This window comes from Anopheles stephensi, chromosome 2, assembly GCF_013141755.1.
Source record: "Anopheles stephensi strain Indian chromosome 2, UCI_ANSTEP_V1.0, whole genome shotgun sequence".
NCBI classification, from domain to species: domain Eukaryota; kingdom Metazoa; phylum Arthropoda; class Insecta; order Diptera; family Culicidae; genus Anopheles; species Anopheles stephensi.
The window spans coordinates 67749628-67772094 of NC_050202.1; the positions used below are offsets into that span (position 1 = coordinate 67749628).

The following is a 22467-nucleotide window of genomic DNA, read 5'->3' on the forward strand; positions in this document are numbered from 1 at the left end:
AAAAAAACGTACGTAGAGCAGTTTTGCTGCACGCTGCATTCTCGTTGAACTTGAAACCCAGGGGAACGATAAATCGAGAGCCGCTACCGCCAAAGCTGATGTGAATTTTGTGATTTGGGGAATTTAGCAGGGCTTAGGATGGTATTGAATTGCAATTCGCAAAACCACTTGCCATCAAACCGCAGGCTTTCGCTGGATGGTTGGTCTGACTTCGTTTGAAATGGTCAAACATATTGGATGCATTTCCGAGCAAATGGTAGTCTAATAGCTTACCATGCAAAAAGCCGATTTGGCTGCTTGGGATAAGACTTGCGGTATGTTCGATGACGTTCAGTCTAATTGCAATATCTACGATACAGACGCGTAGATGCACAACATGAAAGGGAGTTAGGTGGGTTTGATTCAAAAATATTGCTGATGTAAACATAAATAGCCAACTCAATATTTCAGGTTTGCGTTTTGAGTGTTTTAGGACACGGTTTAAATATTCAAAAATGGAAAGTATATTGACTAAGGTGACTAAGGTGGAAAGTATATTGACTAAGGGTAGTGATGTGTTTTTTTGTTGTTGTTACAGTTTATCAGGAAGATGCCTTTAAGCATACAAATAGAAATAAATTAATCCTGCCATTGATTATTCATTATTTTTCAAACACTCTATAGTTCCAATTAAATACTTCCGTTCTAATTGGATTCCTCGGGGAATTTCATAAAACTTCGCAAAGAATGTTAATTTGAGTGTCTTGTTCGAGATTTCCGCTAGAAAGCTTACCGGAGGTGAATATTTGCGTCGTCCGGAAGCATCGTGTCACCTTACCAACAACCGAGGTAAAGCGAAAAACTGACGGCTCGAGCAGAGGACGAGTGCACCACTTGGCGAAGGACATTTGCTCCAACTTTTTCTTTACCATAGTCTAACATTTAGCCATCTTACCGACAATGTTAACATTCAACAACAACACCGAAAATCATACCCATTGCGTGGTAAGATAGGAAGCAAGAAGGTAACGCAGCTAGTGGCGGACGAGAAACCATAACCTTACAACGACAATAATACCAACGATGAGTATCGTGAAGGCGCGCTCTACGTCAGGAAGCACGATACCGGTTGCGAGGGATGGTGAGGTTTTGGTTCCACCGGTGGGGAAAATACGACAACGAACGGCCTTGGGACTGCGGGTAGCTGTTTCGGTGGCGAGAAAAACACGAATATACTTGCTGCCGCAACCACCCAAAAGTGCCTGGGTGGGTTGTGTTTTATTTTTATTTCAAATTAATTAAGTAGCTCGTCGCCACGCAGGCTCAGATTGGGCGCAGGTTCGGATGATTTCCGAACGAATGGAGACGCCTGGTCGGTCAGGACGGTGAAGGGTGAATGGGGGGAGCGGTTCGCTTTCCCGCACTTGAGTGGCACTTGAAATGGGGAGGATCAAGGACGAGGCAGCAATGGTGTTGCGGTACGGTTTGGCTGAACCCCGGCCCACGGGTAGGATTCGTGTCCTTCGCAGTTTATGAATTTGATGATTTGAGGATTGCATGAGAAGGAGAAGTTAGAGACCCGGTTACCTCAAATCCCTGGACAATCTGTCGAAATGGTCGAGCATTTGGAGGTGTTTGGGAATTTCGGCGTGTTTCGGTTGTATGTCTGTGTGTGAGTGTTTGTTTGCAGAAGTGCTTCCATACAAAGAAAAGCTTTTACGAACATTATGAAACATCGTTCGAAAGTGCAAACAAGCTTAGAGTGACAACAGCAACAACAGCGCTAGGAAAGTGAAAGTGAACATTAGTGGTTGTTCAGTTTTGGTTGCACAAGGTAGGGTTTGTGTAGTATTTTTTTATTTTATTTATTTATTAATTATGACGGTCCGATGCCGTATTGTCACCACCGCATGTGGTGACTGTGATTGTGTAGTAATTTGTTGAAGTACAAAAAGCTGTCTGCATTTTTATCCCCGTTGAGAATACTATTTCAAGGTCATTGAGGTAAATGGTGTGTGGTTAGAAGTATCATGGACGAATATAATTCTAATTTGTTTGGATATCAAATTAATTATATCTTGCTGGATTCCAAGAGTAGCTCTGATCAGTTTTTGCCCCATTCATCCGGTTGTGCAAACTAATTAGTTACATTATTAAACGATTCCGATTTGCGCGAGAGTGTCCACAACCGCATCTATCCATGCAGCATTGGTCACGTATTAATGAGTTGAACATTTCCTGCCATCAACACTTTTCCGGCCAGGGGAAAAAAAACTACCCAACTTCCGATCAAATGACCAAAAATAGAGCCAAAAACCTTCATCGCGCTCTTTGCTGTACCAGACCAAGATCGGCAAGGTCAAGCGTATTGGGTAATTTCACTGGCTTTGGCCGTTCGTTCGTTCGCCCGCGTACTGAAACCAGCTTCAAAGGGTCAAAGGCGCTCGGCTGCGTAACACATGCGCCCGGGCAATAAAAACAAATCAAAACAGCTTCAGATGTAATCAGTGCCCTGGCGTTTGTGTTGTTTGGTACAAATAATGAAGATTTATTGGTAACATCATGCCGGTCGGTGCGCGAGGTAACGCTCGGAGGGCAAAAGGTAAGTCAATTTCTTTGACCGTTAAGTTTCCCGCCAACACACTAGCGCCAGCTGGAGGGCGACGGGTGTATGCAGCACTGTTTGATTGGTCTACTGTTTACCGAGGTGGCTGTATACGTTTCATGGCGTATTGTTGTTTGTGGAGGTGGCAGGTGAGAGCGGGCTGGTAACGAGAAGTTTTGGGGGGAAAAGTTTTGTAACGACTATTTTGGGACGATTGACGTTGCAGCAGACTCCATCGCTGAAGTTGTACTTGACTTTTTTGACCAGCAGAGAACAGGTCTTTTGGTGCACTACGCGGAAAAGTTTTCGTACAAAAAGGCGGAAATTGTTGTTGCTGCATAAGAATGAACTTTACTTGATACTATAATTATTCGAAAGAATACCGTTTACTTTCAGATATATAAATGAATAAATTTTCATTCATAAAGTAATCGAATTTGCTTAAACGGTGTTCATGTTGTTTTACAAAACAACATTAATGCAGATGGTTGTAGACTTTTTGACTTAAAGTTTCCAGTTCTCATCTTCTATGACCGAGAGCGAGTCTTTCATGATGTCAAACCCATCTCAAAAACGTTAGAAAAACCCTTGTAAGCCACCCATCCTTGTTTGATGCAAGCTGAATGACAAGTCGCTGCCTTGTGCGCCCGTGAGGAAAAGTTTCTGCTCCCGCTTTTCCAGCTTCTGACACGACCTAACCGTTAGCTTGTTGACATAGTAAAAACTTTCATGCGGTTAGGAGGATCCTCGGGCAAACAGACCGTACCTTTTCCTTATTGAGAAGTTTGCTTTCTCGGCTAGCTGGTAGTAAGAACGTTTATACGAAATCAAGTTCGGCACAGGGCTTTGTTCGTTATAACGACGACAAATATACACATTCTCGAAAACGTTAAAGTAAACAGGACAGCAAACGGTACAGAATAAAGCTAACAACAGTACAAATCTTTCTCCTGTTGTCTGGAAAAAACTTGCTCCATTCATGTTTGACGAAATTTAAGAATTTCTCACCAAGGAGAGAGAAAGAGCAAACGAAAACAGCTGGTCTGTACAAGTCCGTTTTTTCGTTAGCTTCAGACACTACTTGGAAGCTGCTGCGAATCGGAATCTTTATGTTGTTAAAACATGCGCATTTGCTTAATTCAAAGCTTGCGTTGTTGTTGTTTGACAAGCCTTCGGGGATCACCAGCCTTAACCGGTACATCCGGAAAGTGTTATGTTTGCAATGGTGAAATTTTGGTCAGAATCTGTGTTGCTGACGTCAACAGCGCACAGGCCAGCTTTTCGGGAAGGGAAACAACACGTGTACGAATATGCTCAACACTGTGCGGGTACGTTTCTCATCATCGTGCCTCAGCTAGACGAGAGATACATCCCGTTTTTTTCTGTCAACTTGGTCGCGTTCCGCCCGGTTCGACAGGATTATCGGTGAGCTTCCACGCATCCAATAAACACATCAACAGCCCGGCACGACTCTGAACGGCCATCATTTCGTCATCCAAAAACCGGAAGGACACCCGACGCGCATTGCGCGACAACCACAGCACCAGGCACGTCACAAGATTACCGAAAGCTTTACACTTTGTGGCGCTTTGCTCCAGCGAAAGGCGCCCGTGTGCTATGGAGTTTCGGTTTTTGTTGAGGTCTTTTTTTTGCTCGTCTGTATGTCTCGTTTGCTTTCTTGTGCCTTCACCCGTGTGCTGAGTACCGAGCCGAAGGAGTTGCTTTTAGCTGAGAACGAAACATGAAGTGTAGGGTGGATTTTATAAAGAAGAGCTCTCGTTGTCCGTCGTCGTCGTTTCAGGCTCAGGCACATATCCAGTCTCTATTCTCCTGGTAGGTTTTGTTCGTTCCATCAAGGGATATGGAGAATGGCAGTGTAAATCCCTGTAGTAAGTCTATCGGACGTTTGCACACAGGGATCGTTTACGATAGTCATAATCTTTAAACTCTTCAAAACCATTATGCTGCTGAGATACAAGCACCATCGTAATGATGGTAAAGGATCGATGGTTATAAAAATAAATGCAATATATATAGTTGAAAAACGGAATCTTGATTGCTAGACGTTCAAACGTTCAAACGAAAATCGTCAAACTTGAAACTCTCATACTCTTCGCAGTTTTAGTAGACACATTATTTTCAATCAAAGGTAATGAAAGCTAATGAGCAAGCTCTAATAAAAAAGGGTTTGGATGTGATTTATGTTGAGGGTAATATTTTAAGAAAATATACCCAAACCAAAGTAAGCAGCAGTTGAAACTACATTTTTAACCAAATCCACCCGAGATAAGATGCATTTGAATGATGCGAGAAGAAAATATTTCTTTACAAAAACCTTTCCCTGAATTGTTAATTTTAAGATAAAAGCCTGGTTGTTATGGCCTGGCTGTCCTTCATGCAAAAAACAAACTCCGGCATGAAGTCAAATGGCAAAAAACGCTTTGATTGAATTATTACTGCAAAGCAGAGAAAAAAAAAACTGTAAACAAATACACTTTTGCGAGCGCGTGTGATGTATATTACTTGTGGTAAACATTTACGATAATATCAACAGAGAGCGAGAGAGAGAGAGAAAGAGAAAGAGAGAGAGAGAGAGAGAGAAAAATCGCAAATGGCGTGACACAAACGAAACGATTACGCTAAACAAAACAACAACAAAACAAGCCGTTGGACGACGAATGACTAACCCAACACAGTGGGATCCGTTATACCACGTGCTGCAACGAACTGCACAGATATGCACCGAATGAATGGGAGTCGCATCGGGGGTATCCATTACCAGCAAACGTCTGCGGTGGATGTGAGTGGGTGAGTCCGGCATTAAAAATAATAATATAAACTGCCAACTGCCTGGCAGGTTCTGCTTGTCGCCTGGGTCACCCAGACGCACTCCTTCCCCCGGGGCGTGCTGAGTTCCAGCTGATGGTCGTAAACTAGGGTGTACTGGCGGGCCAGTGTAGTACGCTTTTTCGTTTCGCGCATAACCTTTGGCAGATGTGGTGGTTGCAGCTGGGTTTGAAAGCAGCAATCATTGTGAAGCACCCTTGCAACAAACGTGCCTCGTCAACGGTGAGTAGTTTGGTGCAAACACCGCGCCAGTGAGTTGCTGTGCAAATAAACAATAACAGGCCAGGCGTCCATACATAGATACATTTATTTGTAGCCTCTCTGTTACTGCTGGTGTTTTTGTTGCGTGTGTCTCCATGTTAGAAGCTCTCAACAAATGTGCTATCGGTATGATGTCGCCGAGTCGCGCTACCTTTGTATGCAACGAGAAGCTAATTTGTGATACAATGTTGCTGCTGCTGTTTGGTCATTTCCGCTTGCTACAACGCTTTCACTATGCGTGCAGTTGATTGGAGAAAAAACAATGGGTAAAAGTGATGAGATTTACAAAGCATCGTGTCTTCAACTATCGATCGTTACGTTGGTGCAACGAAATGCATTTCCGTACCGTTCCTGTCGACTTATCACGTGCTTAATTAATTGCATCTAATTCAATTGACAAAGATGGATGGACCGTGCATATTGAACGTTTCCAGGGATTTGTGTGAGTGTGCGCGCGTGAAGTTTTTCATTGCAATCCATCCCTTTCTCAGTTCTGCTGCACCGTATTATCGCAAAGGTACATCTTCCTTCGTTAACGAATGATGCATTTTAATTAAACTATTCTGTGCATTCCGTCCCGCTGCTATCGTCTGCTGGCAATAAAAGCCGATACGGCTTTTGCTATGCCATCCGTATCGGGGGGCATTCATCACTTTAATTCCTGAACCTGCACGAGTAAAGTGTATAATACAATACTCTTTCGAATCCTGGAAGTGTAGTACATCGTTTTCGGAACACGGTTGGATCCGTTGTGACTGGTCCCTGGATTCGATTCCCAACAGATCCTTTCCTTCTTTGCTGTCGTTCAACGTTGGACTACCAAATGCTTATCTGTTTCTAGTAAATCAAACATATGAAAAGGGAACCTTCTCACGACTTGGAAGACTATCGTTGCGTGCAGTGATGTGTTGAAATGTTACTGGGACGAAGCTTTAAAATAACATCCATTGTATGGATCGTGTACACGTACGTATCCTGTGAAAGGGGATGTAAGTAAGCGTGCCGTGGACGTGGTAAGGAAATTTTATGCAAACTCGGCGCCTGTGTACTCCATATCAATTCAGCAGCTTTCCATCAATCAATCGTCGAGTTGATCAATCGTTCGTTGAGTCAATCATTGATTTATTCTATCCATCATTCTGCGTTATGGTGTGACACGGGGAATGGTATCAGCACGATAACGTCTATATGTCGTATTGGGTTTTATTGAAAGTTAATTCTGCACTCACGGATGTTGTTTTTTTAAATTATGTTTTATTGTAAAACATCATTTTCTTTTTAGTATAAAGGAGAAAATTGAAAATTGAATTGATAACCAGTTTTTATTTTTGTTTATTTACTGTTTAAATGGCCTGTGTCCCTTACGAACGTTCATCTTGAATGTTTTGTTAGCTAAACGATATTGAAAGTGAATTTTAGCCCAAAAATGAAACCAGCTTGTTTGCAAATTGAAAGCTATCTGCCGTCACCGTACCTCGTCTTTATCGAATTATCGCATTGCGTGCGTTTCGATCAATTTCGTCCGTTTTTGCAATACGGTGCCAATGAGCCATGAATCCATGCCTGCTAACTTAATTACACTCAATCAACGCGTTGCGCTGCAAATTAAAGTACACGTTCCGGTATCGCTTCTGTCGGTCATTATTTGCGTTTCTCCCGTTCAGCAAAACGGCGCGCTCGCATCGGTATCTGCCAATGCTCAAACCCCGGGAACTCAATCCAGTGCCGAAGCCGGTTCTGAATTAAATTCATTCAACACCCCGTCTTTATAGCGATTGACACGCGAACCATTGTTGAACCCAGCTATCCAGCTGTCAATTTGCTGTATCAGTTTGGTGAAGAAGTACCACTCAACTCACAACTGCAGCAAATACGATTCACTGCTGCTAGCGTTACTCGCTGGTATAGCTTAAGCTCTTGGCCATGCCATGAATGAGTTGATGAGTGAATTTAGAAGCAACTCACGGTGTGGGCCCCGTATCGTAAGTATCAGTTTCAACCCGGGAAGCGAGTTGGGGCTGAGTGGTGGGTCGGACCGTTTGCATGAAATGTCATCCGGCGATTGATCGCGAGCGAAGGAAATGATCGTCAATTAAGCGAGTGCGAATTGACCGATCGCTCACGCTAGCGGGTGGTAGAATTAGTGACACACCATTAGCGAAACGTGTGGGCCACTAGCGGCGGACGGCGACGGGCCTACCGGAAGCCTTGAACTTTGCCGCAGCGTCGTTAGAGCGCGTTAGCGCAAACGTGAGACATGCGGTCTGCCGATGGTTGAGCACGATTTGTTCAGCATGCGGCATGCTTCGGTTTCGGATAAATCTTAAGCGTGTTGTGTTTTTTACAAGGTGCCATTGAAAACGGTGATGAAAGGCTGAGCTAAACGGATGATCTCTTATGTGGTTTGCCTTTTCAACATCAACTGGTTATAAAATAATTAAATACACCGAGTTATATAAAATGAAAAACAACATCCAAAATCACAAAAGCCTTAGATATGTTCACGGAATTGCGTATTCCTACGGAGAAAAAGGTTTTATGAATCTGAATACACTTGTTGCACTTTGCAAGCGCAGTGATGATGATGCTATAAGCACTTTTTCCGCGTACAGATTTAAATTCTCTTCTGCAATATTTCATCTGCAATTTCATCTTCCCATGTGATAATTTTCAGTTATCGCGAAAATCTGATCACAAAACGTTGATGCTTTGCTGAAATTATTATCCCAACCACCTCCATTTCGCTGGTGCGCTGCAAGCAGAGATGATAACGATTCGTCGCAGTGTGTTCATTATCGACGCATAAAATCATGAATTTGCATTGCAAATATGCCCACCGGTGCAGATTATCCATCCGGTCCGGTAGCGTCGCGTGTTTGTGCCGCGGTAACACTCGTGAGTGTGCATCGAATCATTGCTGCTGGGACTGCATAACGCTTGCTATAAATAATTTCTACCGTATTATCACCATTCCGCAATGGTTCGCGCTGCGCCTTACTGCCTCTTACTGTGTAAAGTTGAAGCCCGGCCGGGGAGTGGGAGGGTGCCGAGCGGGCCGATTCATCCGGGAATGATAAAATGTAAAACTGTCGTCTCTCTTAGTGCATCAGGCACTACTGGTCACTGGGAGTTTACGGGACGATTAGATATCGCATGGGAATGGCGTTGAGGGGAGGAAGAAATCGCTGCTCCGTAAATTAGAATTCGCAGCGTGCCAGCGTTCCTTTTCGAACCAACTGAACTTCACCATTCAGCGATGCACGATGTCTCTCCTGTGAGTTACACGCTCACTGCAACGCTGGCCGATGTTGATGGCACTAGAAACGTGCCTCGGTTTGCTGATAATCTTGTTCGATACGGTGCAGCGGATTCGCGGATGCTGATGAACATTGAAGCTTGGGAGACTTTAGTGAAGCAACCATTTCCATTCATAATCCTTTTTTTTTCGCGAATTGAAACTATTGAAGTAAAATATTAAAAAAAAAACATTCTATAGATTGTATAATACACTTTTATGGTCAAAAGCGTTATATTCCAAGAAAGTTTGGGTTTTAATTAAAATCATCAAACGTGTCATCATGAATTTTTTATATCTTTTTAGAATAGGCAGGTGGCGTTTTTCATGTACGCATTAATCCGCCTGCATGTGTGTGTGTCCGTTTTTGAGCACATAAAACAATTTCTGGACTCATAGTGCAATCCACTAAAAAAGGATGACATGTGTCAGCGTGTAGGACTTGGGTTGCGAAAGCAATCATTCTGCTGACCCGTGGTAGCTTCAGCATTCGTGAGTGTGAAATATATGACACCTATTGCAATTGTTCATTGTTTTTCCCTCTCTTCGTGCACCTGGACACGATGCAATCGAACGCATAAGTACTGTATGTGAATGCGTTCTTGCTGGTCTAAGCACTAACAGCGTGCTGTACTGTATGGTGTCACTTGTCATCTCGAAACTGTGCATGCAGTATGTTGTGTTACATCAGAGATGGGTAACACATGGCGGGATGAGAATTTTTGTGGTAATACATAAGTTGTGGAAAATGTTTTACAAAACTGAATTATGATGGTTTTAGCCAAGAAGACCAATGGTCCTCGTTGGAGGATTGTTGAAATAGTTTTAAAAAGAAATTATCCATACCAATTGCTCTTTAATATGATTGAACATTTTAAAGAGATGTCTCTTTTTTACATGAATTTAAGAGATTCATAACCAAGTAAACATTAAAACTTAAGCAGCTTAAAAAAATATTTGTTTTATTTTGATGAACTAGTCAAGGGCAAAGGTCTGTCGCAATAGGTTTGACATCTCTGTGGTGCACAATTTTGCACGTAAAACACATTTATCATTCGCAGCATGATGCACCACTCATCGCCATTCTCTTCTGACATCATCGGATGTGATGCACTGCCATCGTGCGGTCCGACAGCATGCTGCCGTTGATCAGTTCGTGGTGTTGGTCGAGAATTATGCATTGCAGTGTCCATTCACCATTGCTGGAAAGTTCATTCAAATAGAATTGCATCGTGATCGCTTCGGATGAATTGCATTCGTCCGTTGATTGGAATCAGCATGATGCGATATGTAGTTGTTTGATGATGTTTTTTTTTCTCTCCCTTTTGTAGGCCTGTTTCGTACAAACAAACAGTAGATTACAGAACGAGGCTATGAGTTTTACAAATGAAAGGGAGTCTATTTTCTGACAGAAAAGTTTTTGTTATATGAATATTACAAACGTATTAGATTGATCAACTAACCTACTCGTTCCTATTCACTGGAAGATATGTACAACAAATTTAATAAAAGTGTGTGGATAGGCTTTTCGATAAGCTCCGCACGTTTTTCTGTGAGGGTTATATATTCTACCCATAACTGCTCGTTTCATAAATGCGTGATCGGAAAAATTAATCCTATCTGTGCGAACTATCGGTGTTTGCCGAGCTGTTGTGGATCTGGGAAACCGATCCGAAAAACGAACAGGTCGGTCAGGCACAGTGTCTGTTACACGGTGATGCAATGAAGCATCACCTACCGCTGTCAATAAGGGGAAGCTGCCATCATTAAAGCAAATTGCCTGCAGTTATAGGCTCGTAAAAATAAATCCTACCCAACCCAACTGGGCTCCAAGAAGCGCGAAAGAGCGAGAACAAACCACTAAATGGCAGCGGTGAAGACAAACCAAAACACACACACACAAAATCAGCTTCACCCAGCCTCTGTCGCTGGTAAACGGTGTCTCGAAGACGCCCGTCGTGGGTACACTATAATCGCTTCATTACGGAAGCACCGTTTCGTTTTCTGCCATTTCCTGACACGTGCTGGTGTACGCTCGGTGAGAAGCACGGAGCTCGCACCGTTCATAACGATCGGAACAATTTTCGCCAGACTGCCCTCCGAATACCGCTGGCACTGTCCGCGCGCGCAATCCCCAAGGGTGTCATTTTGCGAACAATAAGTAAGCGCTTTGGAAACGCATATGCACACAAACGTACACAATTGGAGCACACACACACACACACAAAGCGCGGCTACAAAAGTGAAGTGTGTAGGTGGGAATCTTCGCCGCGGGAAAGCTAACATCTGATTGACATGGCCCGTCGCGCTCGTGTTTGCAGTTGCACTCAGTGACGGGCAGGCGTGCACAGCATGCGGGCGAAATTTTCAAGTGTAGCGTCTACAGTAGCTTCTCGGCAACTCCATCCACACCATCGCGCTCTCAAGCAAAGTAACTGGCAATTGTAACCTCCCCCCAATCGTTGTGGATCATTTTCGCTGGATAGAACGCCCAAACCATTCCGTACCGTTTGCGTGTGGTGCGGCTGTAAACATGCAACTAAACGATAGATTTATGTCCCGCCGGTGCAGTACACAACGAAAGGATGGTGCAGCTGAAATTTGTGGGATGGTAAAAGATTTTAAACACGCTGCAATTGAATGCCGTGGGCGTTTGACATAAGATTGTGATCTTTATTGGTTGCTTCTTGGTTAAAACAAACATATACGAAATAGATCATTTGCTTAGCTTATGTTCAATTTCACTGCTAGACTGGGAAGAGTGTGTCAGAATTATGGATTGAGTGTGCAGTTTATTAATGCACTGGGCGGGTTGTTCAAATTCATAAACATTCTGGAACGTGTCCAGACTGTTTTGATATTGAAGCATTTCTAGAACGTAACGCTTTCTCCCTTGATGAAGTTGTTGAGCAAATTAGCTTGGAAAGGGGAGAATAATATTTGTAATTGAGATGAGATAGGTGATTGCTTATTTAAGGCGCTGTATTCTGTTACACAGTTTTTGTGCTGAGATTTCCTCGGAGTTTGGAATCATGTCTAAAGATTGTTTCAGTTTTTGATTGTTAAATGATTTATGAGGTGTTTTCCACTTTTACGTGATGGGATACTAAGTATGAAATTCAAAAAATGTGAAATCTCTTTACCTTTATCGTTTAGTCAGAGTGTTGATTCAGTTTTTTTTATTTTTTTATTTTACAAATATCTTCAAGGCACAGTGGTAGAGACCATAGAAGCTCCGGTCTCGATGGGGCAGAACCAGGGTTGAAATTCAAATCCCATTCTAATAGTTCTCCTGCAGTGAGGTCTGGCTAAAAACTTCTTGTTATAAATAATTTTATCCAGAAATGGCAGACATGGCCTAAGAGGGATCATTTGAACTCTCATTGCTGAAAAAAGCTGTGGATGAGTTAGTGAGATATCTACTACAAAATCTACAAAATCTACTTTTACACCGAACTGGATGATCCGATTTAAGGAAATTTGAGTATAAACGAGATTGTTAATAGCAATGGTGAATAAGTTCAAAATTTAGTCATTAGAAACTAAACTATCAATTCCACGGTAAATTATTGATCCCCATTGGACTCGCTCAACAATACCATGTTTATAACTTTATGTTCACATGTCTGTATCAATGGACAAAGATGAGCACCAAAAATACATTGACTCCATAAAAAGAATTAATTCAATGAAACATGAAAATCCATGCTTGACATAACATACACGCTGTAGCTACACTTGCTTGTAACTCTTGCTCAACTAGGATGATTCTCCCAGCCAACACAACAAAGCCACTGACCCGCATTTAGACCAGCTGCCGCAAGAAGGCACGTCATCGTTTGCAGCTCCTTAAACGTACCAACCCAGGACCAACCAGGATTGTTTCATCCAACAGAGAGAAAAACTTTGCAGCACACAAATTGGGGCTGTGCTGTACGAGCTGTTGAACAAAAATAGTTCACCCCAACAGCAGCAGCAGGCAAAAAATCCCCGGTTAGCTTCACACTGACCCAAAACGGCAGGATATCGTACAGGTTTGACTTTTTATCGGGTCAAGGACAAATCGACCCGCTGCCGTCGTCATCCCATGAACGAGCTGGCGTGCTGCAGTCCCATGCCCAAGGACGTACCGGTGACATTTGGCAGCAAACTAGCCCGGGGACAGCCAAGGCGGTGAAATAGGATGGTTGTTATTTTTGGCTCAATAACAACGGGGACCACCAGCTGGAACGGGGTGAACCGTGCAAGGGCGTTTGGGCGAGTGACAAAGTCACGAATCGAGCAGGGGTTGGTACCCCTTCATCATGCAATCCACGTGCCACACGAAAAACTGTCCAGACCGGAGCAAGTTGACATGGGCTCCGGAGCACGAAAATCGTGCTAATGGGCAAATGTATGGATGGCATCACTGACTGTTTTTTTTTGTTCGCTCGTCGCTCTTCGGTCGCTACGCTAATTTCATATTGCTAAAGGGCGCCTAAGGGTGCAGCTGATTGCAGCTAGTGACAGCATCGCACGCCATCGTTAACACGGCGTCGTTTCGAATGATAAAAGTTGCTTTTTGCAATTAATTGCCGATCGATCACCGGAGCGTGTTCTGAAGCTTTTCGTATTTTCCCAACACTTTTCACGCGGGTTGAAGAGGCTCAGTAAAAGGGAGACTTAAATTGAGAAAAAACAAAGATCATTAATCTGTGATTCTTGTCGCAGAATGAAATGGAATTCCCGAGTGTTCTATTTTTTGGCATGGTTTCTAATTAGAATAACGACGAGCCAAGCTCGTGCCTGTCCATACATTTGGAGCACGTCTATAATTCATGAAAAAATCGCAAACAGCACTTAGATTTTCCAAATTGGATGAGGCAGCTCGAATCAGAGGGGACAGGAAAAGATAATACCATCCTCATCATGTCACTTTGTTGGTCGGTTGCCATTGTGGATCAGGCGATTGATCCTATTCTGCTTAATTAAACCTTTTTTCTTCACTCCATTACCTCTAATTAGTTTTCGACCATCCCAGTTCCAGGGAGCGAGACGTAAAAGCTCCGTAAAAGCATCCCGTTGGCAAGGGCTGAATCCCCGGAAATCCGGCTTTGACTGTTGGGGAATGCCGTTGCGGGAAAACAAAAACTCGGCCAATGAAAATCGAAACACTTTTACTCAATGACAGCTCACGATGATACGGGAACACCATCATCATCATCACCATCAGTATCCCCATGATCGAGTGGAATCATTTCACTCGTCCTAACCGATTATGATGACCATCAATATCCTCATCATGCGGTTCGTGTTTTTCTTGCCCACCGAAGGGGAATGTGGATAATGCTGCAGAAAAAAGAGCGGCAAAACCGGTCCATCGGAATCGAAACAGCAATCACCAGGAATCCGAAAACGTAGTTCAATTTATCAGCGCGTCTGTAATGGTTCGAGGTTCTCACAGAAGAGATCCCATGATAATTTGGGGCCTGTCAGGCTCAAGTTGTGAAAACATTTTTTTGTTGTGTCGCTGAGCGAACTCCCATAACCTTTTCGCCCAGCTTTTCGATCCTCTTCATATCAGGCATCCATTGGGACTCGGCTCGTTTGGGCCCGGCCTAGGTTCGGTGGGAGACGCTAGAAAAGACGCATGTGGAAGAGGGTTTGTATTATCATCGGTTAAGTGTGTGAGTGTGTGTATTTGGCCGGTGAATTTATGTATGCATATTGAACGAAAATCGCTTACGCCGCGTTCATGTGCGAAATTGATTGTCGTGCCTTGCTGGGAGGGTGATTCTTGAATCTCTTATTTTATTTACCAACAGATACCGACCCAGGCTGATCGGACCGATTTTTTGATTACCTTCCCTTTTTTTTGCTGTCCCTTCTGCTTTGTCCCATTGCCGTAATGGAGCGAGCTTTCGTTGTGAGTGGCATGTATTTGTGGTGATTTGCCTCTGTTGTTGTCTACCGTTTCGTTTGTGAATGTTTCGATTTTGGCGGTTATGCCAGCAGCTCATTAAAGCGCAAAGATTACCATAAATCGTTGAGGCGTATGACAAGAAAAAAACATTTTCTTTGAGCGTTCCGAAAGCAATCGTTTTTATCATAGAATCGTCTTGTTGTTGTTATGATGTGCTGTGCTTGAATTTAAAGAGATGCTTGGAGCGCTTACCATCCGCCCGACACAACTGACATATGTTTAAATCGACTTACCATCAACAACGTGCAGAAGGCGAATGCGAATATTTGGTATAATATGAAGTTGGAACAAATAACTGTTGGGTATTTGGCGGAAACTTTGAAAGATGATGTTGAAAAATATACATCAACTCTTTAACCTTTTTAAAAAGAAGTGTTCGGAGATTTTGATTGTAACTGAAAAGTTTTGATTGAAGAAGCCCAAATCAGACCACATGAGGATGAGACATAATCCTTACATATGGGCATGGGAGCAATTTAAGCGATTGAATCATGCGCTCGAAAACTTGAAGCCGTTTAAAATTTCACTTATGAAAAGAGAGTACTCTCACGGACACATCTTTGAGACATGAAGACATCCTTAATCAGAAGAATTCATCCTTCGATCTGCGATCTGGCCTCACATTTCTAGCCCAGTTTGAGTGGAAAACTGAGCTGCTAAAGTTCAGGAGGGTTGATCATACCATGAGAATGACTGAAAAACTAATCATTGCGAAAACTCTTAACGTTCAAAGTTAAAATCAAAACCTTTACTTATCTTAGCTCAATTGTACAAGAATTTCGCTTTAAAATATGTAAACACACACGAAAGGTTTTCGGCCGAATGATACATATCTTAAACAAATGCTCAGGATATTTTTAGTCAGCCTTTCAAATCGTGAGCCCACAATCACAGCTCTTTTCCATAAATTGCTTTCCAATTTCAAATTTTGTTTTTGTTTTTTATTTCACTCTCTATGCCCTATATCCCCTGAAGAGATTATCTTTATCGCATGCAGACGCGGAAAATCTCTTCCAACTTCCGATTCATATGCTTTGCCCCAAATTATGTTTGCACAATTAGGACCGATTTTGTGGTCTCGTGCAAAAAGTTTACGATTCTTGCTCATTCAATCTTTGACGGTCTAATGTACGATCGTGGGAAAGAAGAATCGGGAGACGCTACCAAGAGCGTAAACGGGAGGAGGGATACAATTTTGAAATATGATTTTTACGACTCGGCATGATCAAACAGTCCCGCATCCCGTTCCGCACGCTGCGTACGATGGATGTGCGCGAGTTTTCGATACTTTGATGTTATTTTTCATTACACACAGCGGCAACCGTTCCGGTGGAGGCACACATGTGAGTGCGTATGCATAGCATCTGTCTCGTTTTGAAGAACTGGCTTCTAGGGAAGCTGGGAAGTAGGTTTTTTTGTTAATGGCAGGCTGGGTGATTCCGTGAAAAAGAAAAACTGATTCCATCAATGTGATACCGGCACGATAACAAACTTTTACATTTTCACCCCTTGTGTGTGAGTGCGTGTGGGGTAGGTTGGAGCGACCTGGCTAGAATTATGAAGATTAAATTACGGAGCTTACAGACGGTGGAAACGGGCACAGAAACAACTTCCAACTGCTGCCAATGGAGTTAAGGGGAAGAAGAAACTTGTGTTATTGATGCGAGTGTTTTTTTTTTTGGTCTTCTGCTCGCCCTTTTCTTGCCAGCACTTACATGCGGAATGGGTACACCGAAAATGGCACAGTAGCCAGATAGACGTGAGCAGATTGTATGTTCAGAAAAATGGTGATTTTGAATGAGAAGATGAGAAAAAAGGAGTGCGTTTACGCTGTGCCAGCTTTCACTAACCCCTTTTTTTCGAGCTAACTTTCACATTTGCAGAAAGTTTGTGTAATCCTATTACAACACACTCGCAGGGCGTTCGATGGTGACCGCTGGGTGGAGAAGAGAATGATAGCAAACTCCTACGGGAAAGTCAGCAACCGTTACAAATCAAATTTTGTGTACGATCTTTCGCCCTTTCGCAACAGGGGTCACATTGCAACCCGTACCAGCATTGTCCCGAGTGTGTCCCGCGCGGGATAACAGGAGTGCGTGCGTGATTCGATTTCTTTAGCGTCATGGGGAAAAGTAAAATCAATCCACCAGGGAGAAAAATCAGATGGTTGAAAAGGCTTAGATGGTTGAAAGTGCGCGCGGAAGAAATCAGAGCCGAGCGCTATTTTAGAGACACCAATGTGAGGGTAACATGCTTTTATGTCAGGTATTGAAGATTTATAGCTAGAAATATAAAAAAATATAAAATTATTTGTAGAGTTTTATTGAAACCTCGTTTTTGTCTTTCTCCAAGATATATTCCGCTCATATTTGGGTAAATATTTGGGGCCTGTATATTTTGTTGCATATGATGTATTGTAAAATTGTAAAAGAATTCCAATTTTTAAAATTCAGTAAAAATTGTATTATTTCTTCACCCTTTACTTTCCTGTCTTTAAATTATAATTTTAAGAAGCTTTACATTAGCCAATTATAAATTATAAAGAAAAGTAACTCAACTGCTCCAGTGTACATGTACTAGATAGTCTGATAACGTTAAAAAGGAACAAAATTTTGGTCTTTAACTTTCCAAGGATTTGCGAATAGCAGGGTGAATATAATTAAAGGTTTAAACACTGGAGAAGAAACGGCTGTTTTTCAAAAGGGCTGTATTCAAATTTAAATTATTTTTAACACAATCGTTTATTTATAAAAAAAATCAGTGCTTAACACATTTTTGAAATTATTCTCTCCGCATTTTTTGGTCAAAAAAATCTGTACATCTATAGAGCACCCAATTCCCAGAACACTCAAAAGCTACGAAAGGTGGAAGAAGCTCTTCAAAATCGTCTCCCATAAAGAAATGACTTACAAAAAACCAAAACCTAACCCTGGTGCTGGAGGCGCATAGAACGATTCTGTAGACATAGAAAAAAAGTACGCCCGAACAAAAAAGGTTCGCAGGGCGCCTTAAACGCACTTTTTAACGGTTTCCAGTTTTGTAAATAACTGAAACGAAAAATGAATTTCCCGGTCGACCCATTTCGGAAGGTGTCGGTCAAAAGTAATGAAAACAGAAATAACGCTTTACTGTTATGCTGGGTCTTATTGAGCTTCCCGCACAGGTTCCCCGTACTCCTTCCGGTGTATTACTTTCTGGCCAGCAGGCTTTAAGCTTTTTGTAGCTAAAAATCTTCCAAATAAAAATCATACCCAAGCAAACGTTATTTTCCATCCGCGGTGAGTATTAAGAAACGATTTGATGCCTTTTACTTGTCTTTTTTTTCTTTTCTTCGTGTGCCTACCATTTAACTCTCAGCAAACTTCCAAAATCCGGTCGGAAGTTTGGGCCTAACAAAAAATTGAGCGATTCAAATCAGCGTTCCGCCGATTTGTGTGAGGATGATTTTTCTCCATAATCTGCCAGGGTGCTTATCCGATGGTGTAAGGTGTGTGCGTGTATGTCTTATTTACTTTTGTATTGTTTTGCTTCCCGCGGGACAAGAGCGCTTACCTAGATTTGGTGGATAAAAAGGATCCGGACGAAGCTTTCTTCGTCGAAAATGTGATCAAATGCAATCGGAAAGTTGTGCTCGAAGTAAAGGGATTAGAAAGTGATCAAACTTTGTAATAAGGTTCGGGCAAACGAGTGGGTTGGAAAATGAATAAAATTTAACCGTCCTACGCATCCTGCCTGACGCTAGAGAGTGCTATTCTAGCTCAATCAGTGAAGGGTTTAGTTTTGTTTTTGTTTTGCTCAGCATCGGTGGCTTTATTGGTTAAATAATCGCAATCGATTGATACGCTTCGACAACGGGGAATCGATTCTGTATGCCATCCTCAGCAGATCTCTTATTGTGTACGTAGTCGCATCACGAACGACCCAATACGAACGTCAGGCTCTCGATCGAGGTAGACAGCTCGGCACGTTTGGCTCTCCCAGCGCGGTTTGACTGATAGTTCGCAATCGTGTTCGCTGTCAAATTTAATTTACACCCCACCCAAAAGCACCGTCTGTCACTTTGCGCCATAATTATCGCGGGTTGCGTCCGTCCGGCCAGACCCCAAAAGCGGAACGCAGATCGCACCTCGTGCGAGCTAATTTGATTGTCACGTCGCGTTTTAATGCAGTAATTAGGCTGACTCATGCTCGGTTCCGGCCGGCCGCGGTATGGGATCGGTTTTTGTTCGGCAGTTGTAGTAATCACGTCGCTATTCGACGATTATGGTCGCATTATGTTTATCACTCGGTTCGGCGCCTGCCATGGGGGATTATACGTCATTGTTCGCACCAATGGTACAGCCGCTGCGAAATCTTAATATGCCGCAGGTGATGCGGATTTAAAGGTCGATTAGAAATAGTCGAACGCAAGGTGTGTGTGGGAGACCTGGTTAAGACGGCATGACATTAATTATTAAATTAGCGAAGAATGCTGTCTACATCCAAAGCATTTGTAATGGGAGATGATATCATTAAATCATTATTAATAGATTGTTGGATTTAGCAAAACAATGTTTCGATTGATTAATGTTTTGCACCGTGGAATTTGAAAACTTGCTTAATGCAGGTTGCATATGGCTTTTTAGCATATTTTCGAGCGTACAATTTCCCTTCATAAAAGTCATCAGCGCTTCAAAAAACTATACAACGAATACATTTTATCGGGATCGTCAAACGCAAAACAGTCGTCTATAAATCTTAAACACTAAAGAGAAGACCAACACGCTCGAAATAGGTCATTCGTGTAATAATGGTTAAATAAAAAAAAAACTGAAACGAGCTAACGAAGCAGCTGACAGGAACGTTCCAATCGGCAAACCACCCCAGCAGGTGTCATACGAGTTCGAGCGGCTGTTGTTGTTGGAAATAAAACGAATGACCAGCCGGTCGGTATGCCGGTGGAGCATGGTAAAAAATGACGAAATTTCCTATTCAAACCGTCCATTCCCGTACCGAACGTGCACCGGCACGGACAACGGCCAGGCCCCAGCAACTATTGGATTCGTGCAATCGTGTGATGGAATTTCCCATGCCCTGTAGCCTATTCCAACTTGCCATACATTACGTTCTGCTACTGCTGCTGCGGCTGCTACTGCCTTTGAAAAACTTCGAAAGTCACGCGCATCCATCTCAGCAGCTGAAAATTGGACATTTATCTCCGTTCGTGTGATTTTGCACGCGAAATGAAGATAAAACGGGGCGACATATTTCTTGCTGGCTGGTTGGGGCTGGCCGACCGTGAGTGCCCGACCGTTGGAAACCCGGCATCAGGCGGCAAGACATTTCGGAAGCCTTTTGTTATTTATAACACTTTTTCCCGTGCTTTACCCACATTTACACCCGACTCAGCTGGCAGCAGGTTCACCGTGAGTTGTTTTATGATATTTTTCTTATTTGTGTGTCGGCTTTGTTTTTCACTCGCTGTTGCTTGCTTCACTCACTCGTCTCGCAAGATTGGACGCAGTTGATGTTGATGGTGATGATGTAGGAACCATCAAGAATGGCGGCTTAACTTAGTCGAGAGACAGCAGGACGAAAGGGAATGGCTTCTTTTGGGCAATCGCTCACTTTCTCTCTCTCACTTGCCTAAGAGATCATGGACGATAAATTGTTTCATTACTGCTTTAACGTGCCAAGCCGCCATCGATCCGAGGAGCGTGATTTACCAAATAAATGTTAGCATTATTTCGCGGTTCCTCTTTCCACTCGAAGGAGATGCTTCTGAGACATGCAGAAAAAGGAATTCACACGCGGGAGGAAAGCAGCCAAGGGTGCCAACTTAGTGTCTGGGCCGGGTTGCGTTTCATATCGTGAGACGATAATTTGTTTACACTCAATTCATCACCTATCTATCTAGATTGATGTCGAAGATGCTAGGTTGAGCTTCGTAAACACTGCTACGTTCGAAAGCGCTCCATGAAGTTGGTTGGTGGCATTTGCTGTGGATGAGCGAGTAATTTGATCCAATTATTTATGCTTTAAATAAGTTTCCAAAAAAGCAAAGCAAAAAAAATCATAATATCATGCTCATTTTTCATGTTCGTTTCGTTGCTTTCTTTTCCTCTCGATAGAGTCTGGATCAAACATCTATCCTGCTGGCCCTTCAGCAAATCATCGAAAAGGTGAGTCCTTAAGCATCGTCCGGTACCATTTTTGCGTGAGCCATACTCCACTCCGCTGATCCTCGTCAACCTCGTTCGACCGTTCACCGAAGACCTGACAATGACAAATGGCACTCGGCGGCATCTTGCCATGGCGGCTGTCCGCTTTAAGGATTCTCGTTCTCGCCTGAAGTGGGCACTCGCTTTGCGCCGCAGCGTACGCAGCAGGATGTAATAAGCGTCACCGTCGGTGAGTCGGTGAAGTTTTGCCGGCCGGAAATTTGATACATCCTTCACCAACGCCAAACCCCATTGCACGGAGCCCCGGCTGCTCGGAAGCTTTGTTTTGGTCCGACATCACACGCGCGCGCCTTGGGTCCCACTAAAAGGAACAAAGCCCTACATGCGATCCGAACCATCCCTGGGCTCGCGTCATATGTTTATAATATTCTGTACGATGTCTAGCTGGTGCTTTTTGTAGCGCTGCTCCATTTGTTTTTTCTTCTGCTGTGTGTCCCAGTCTTCTTGGGAAGAGAAAAATTGGAAAAGCTTCCGTGAGGCCGAACATGAGCCCTCCCACCGGGCAGGGTAAAACGGGGCTACACTTCTTCAAGGAGGCGAACGCACATCATCTGCAGCAGAAAGGCGCCGGAGGCTTACGTGACACAATCCCATATCGGAACACTTGGGGGACACTTCGGAGACACCCGTCCTTTCAGCGTCCTACGTTCTCGGCTTATTGAGAACGTGTGTGCCAGTGCTGATAGAACGCGTTCGGGACCGTGGGTTTGAATAGAATGTTGAATAAATGTCTCGAGAGGCATATTGCAGATAACGGACGGAAAGCAGATTAGACGTTGTTCTGCGGACCAAGTCCGTTCGTGTAGCGTCTTTTGTGTTCAGGTATCTTACTTGTTTTTTCTTTGTCTTACCTGTGTCATCCTGCTGTTTGGGGCAGAGGTTCGGGACAACCTCTGGCAGAGTGGTAAAGCATTTCCGTCCGTCTCCGGCGAAGGCACAAATTTTCTATGGAGCAAATGAAAAATAACTAAGCTTATCGTCAAAGTTCCGGACCGGCGCCAGCACAAATTGACTCGAAGTGTTCCAATGTTTGCACAGTTACGGGTGAGGACACATTTTAACAAGAAAGCTCGTGTGCCGTCATGGTAACGATGGTTCTACGTGGGACTGGATCTGGAATTCGTTATGCCGGGGTGCGTGGCCGGACATGTACCGTAACATTCGAGGGTCTATCGCAAGAGGCATCCTTAGTAATCACATCAAATGGTTGACATTGGTTGGTTGGTGAGGTGCGAGGAAAATATGAAACATTTATTGATTAAATATGTTTAAAATTAATAAAGGATATGTAGTTGGC

The 22467-nt window shown here is 43.3% G+C and overlaps 1 protein-coding gene across 9 annotated transcripts in view; it reads left to right on the plus strand.

Annotated features, from left to right (window-relative positions):
• Positions 1-22467, plus strand: part of LOC118504437 (octopamine receptor beta-2R) — a 93600-nt gene that overhangs the window by 33980 nt on the left and 37153 nt on the right. For 7 of the 9 annotated variants that reach the window (XM_036038893.1, XM_036038891.1, XM_036038890.1 and 4 more), the window contains one exon: positions 21060-21110. The exons of 1 other annotated variant lie outside the window; for it this stretch is intronic. The gene's annotated coding sequence lies outside the window, so the exon portion shown is untranslated. Of the gene's footprint in view, positions 1-4890; positions 5654-21059; positions 21111-22467 lie in introns of those variants that run through there. One more of the 9 variants, XM_036038898.1, reaches the window with a different exon arrangement.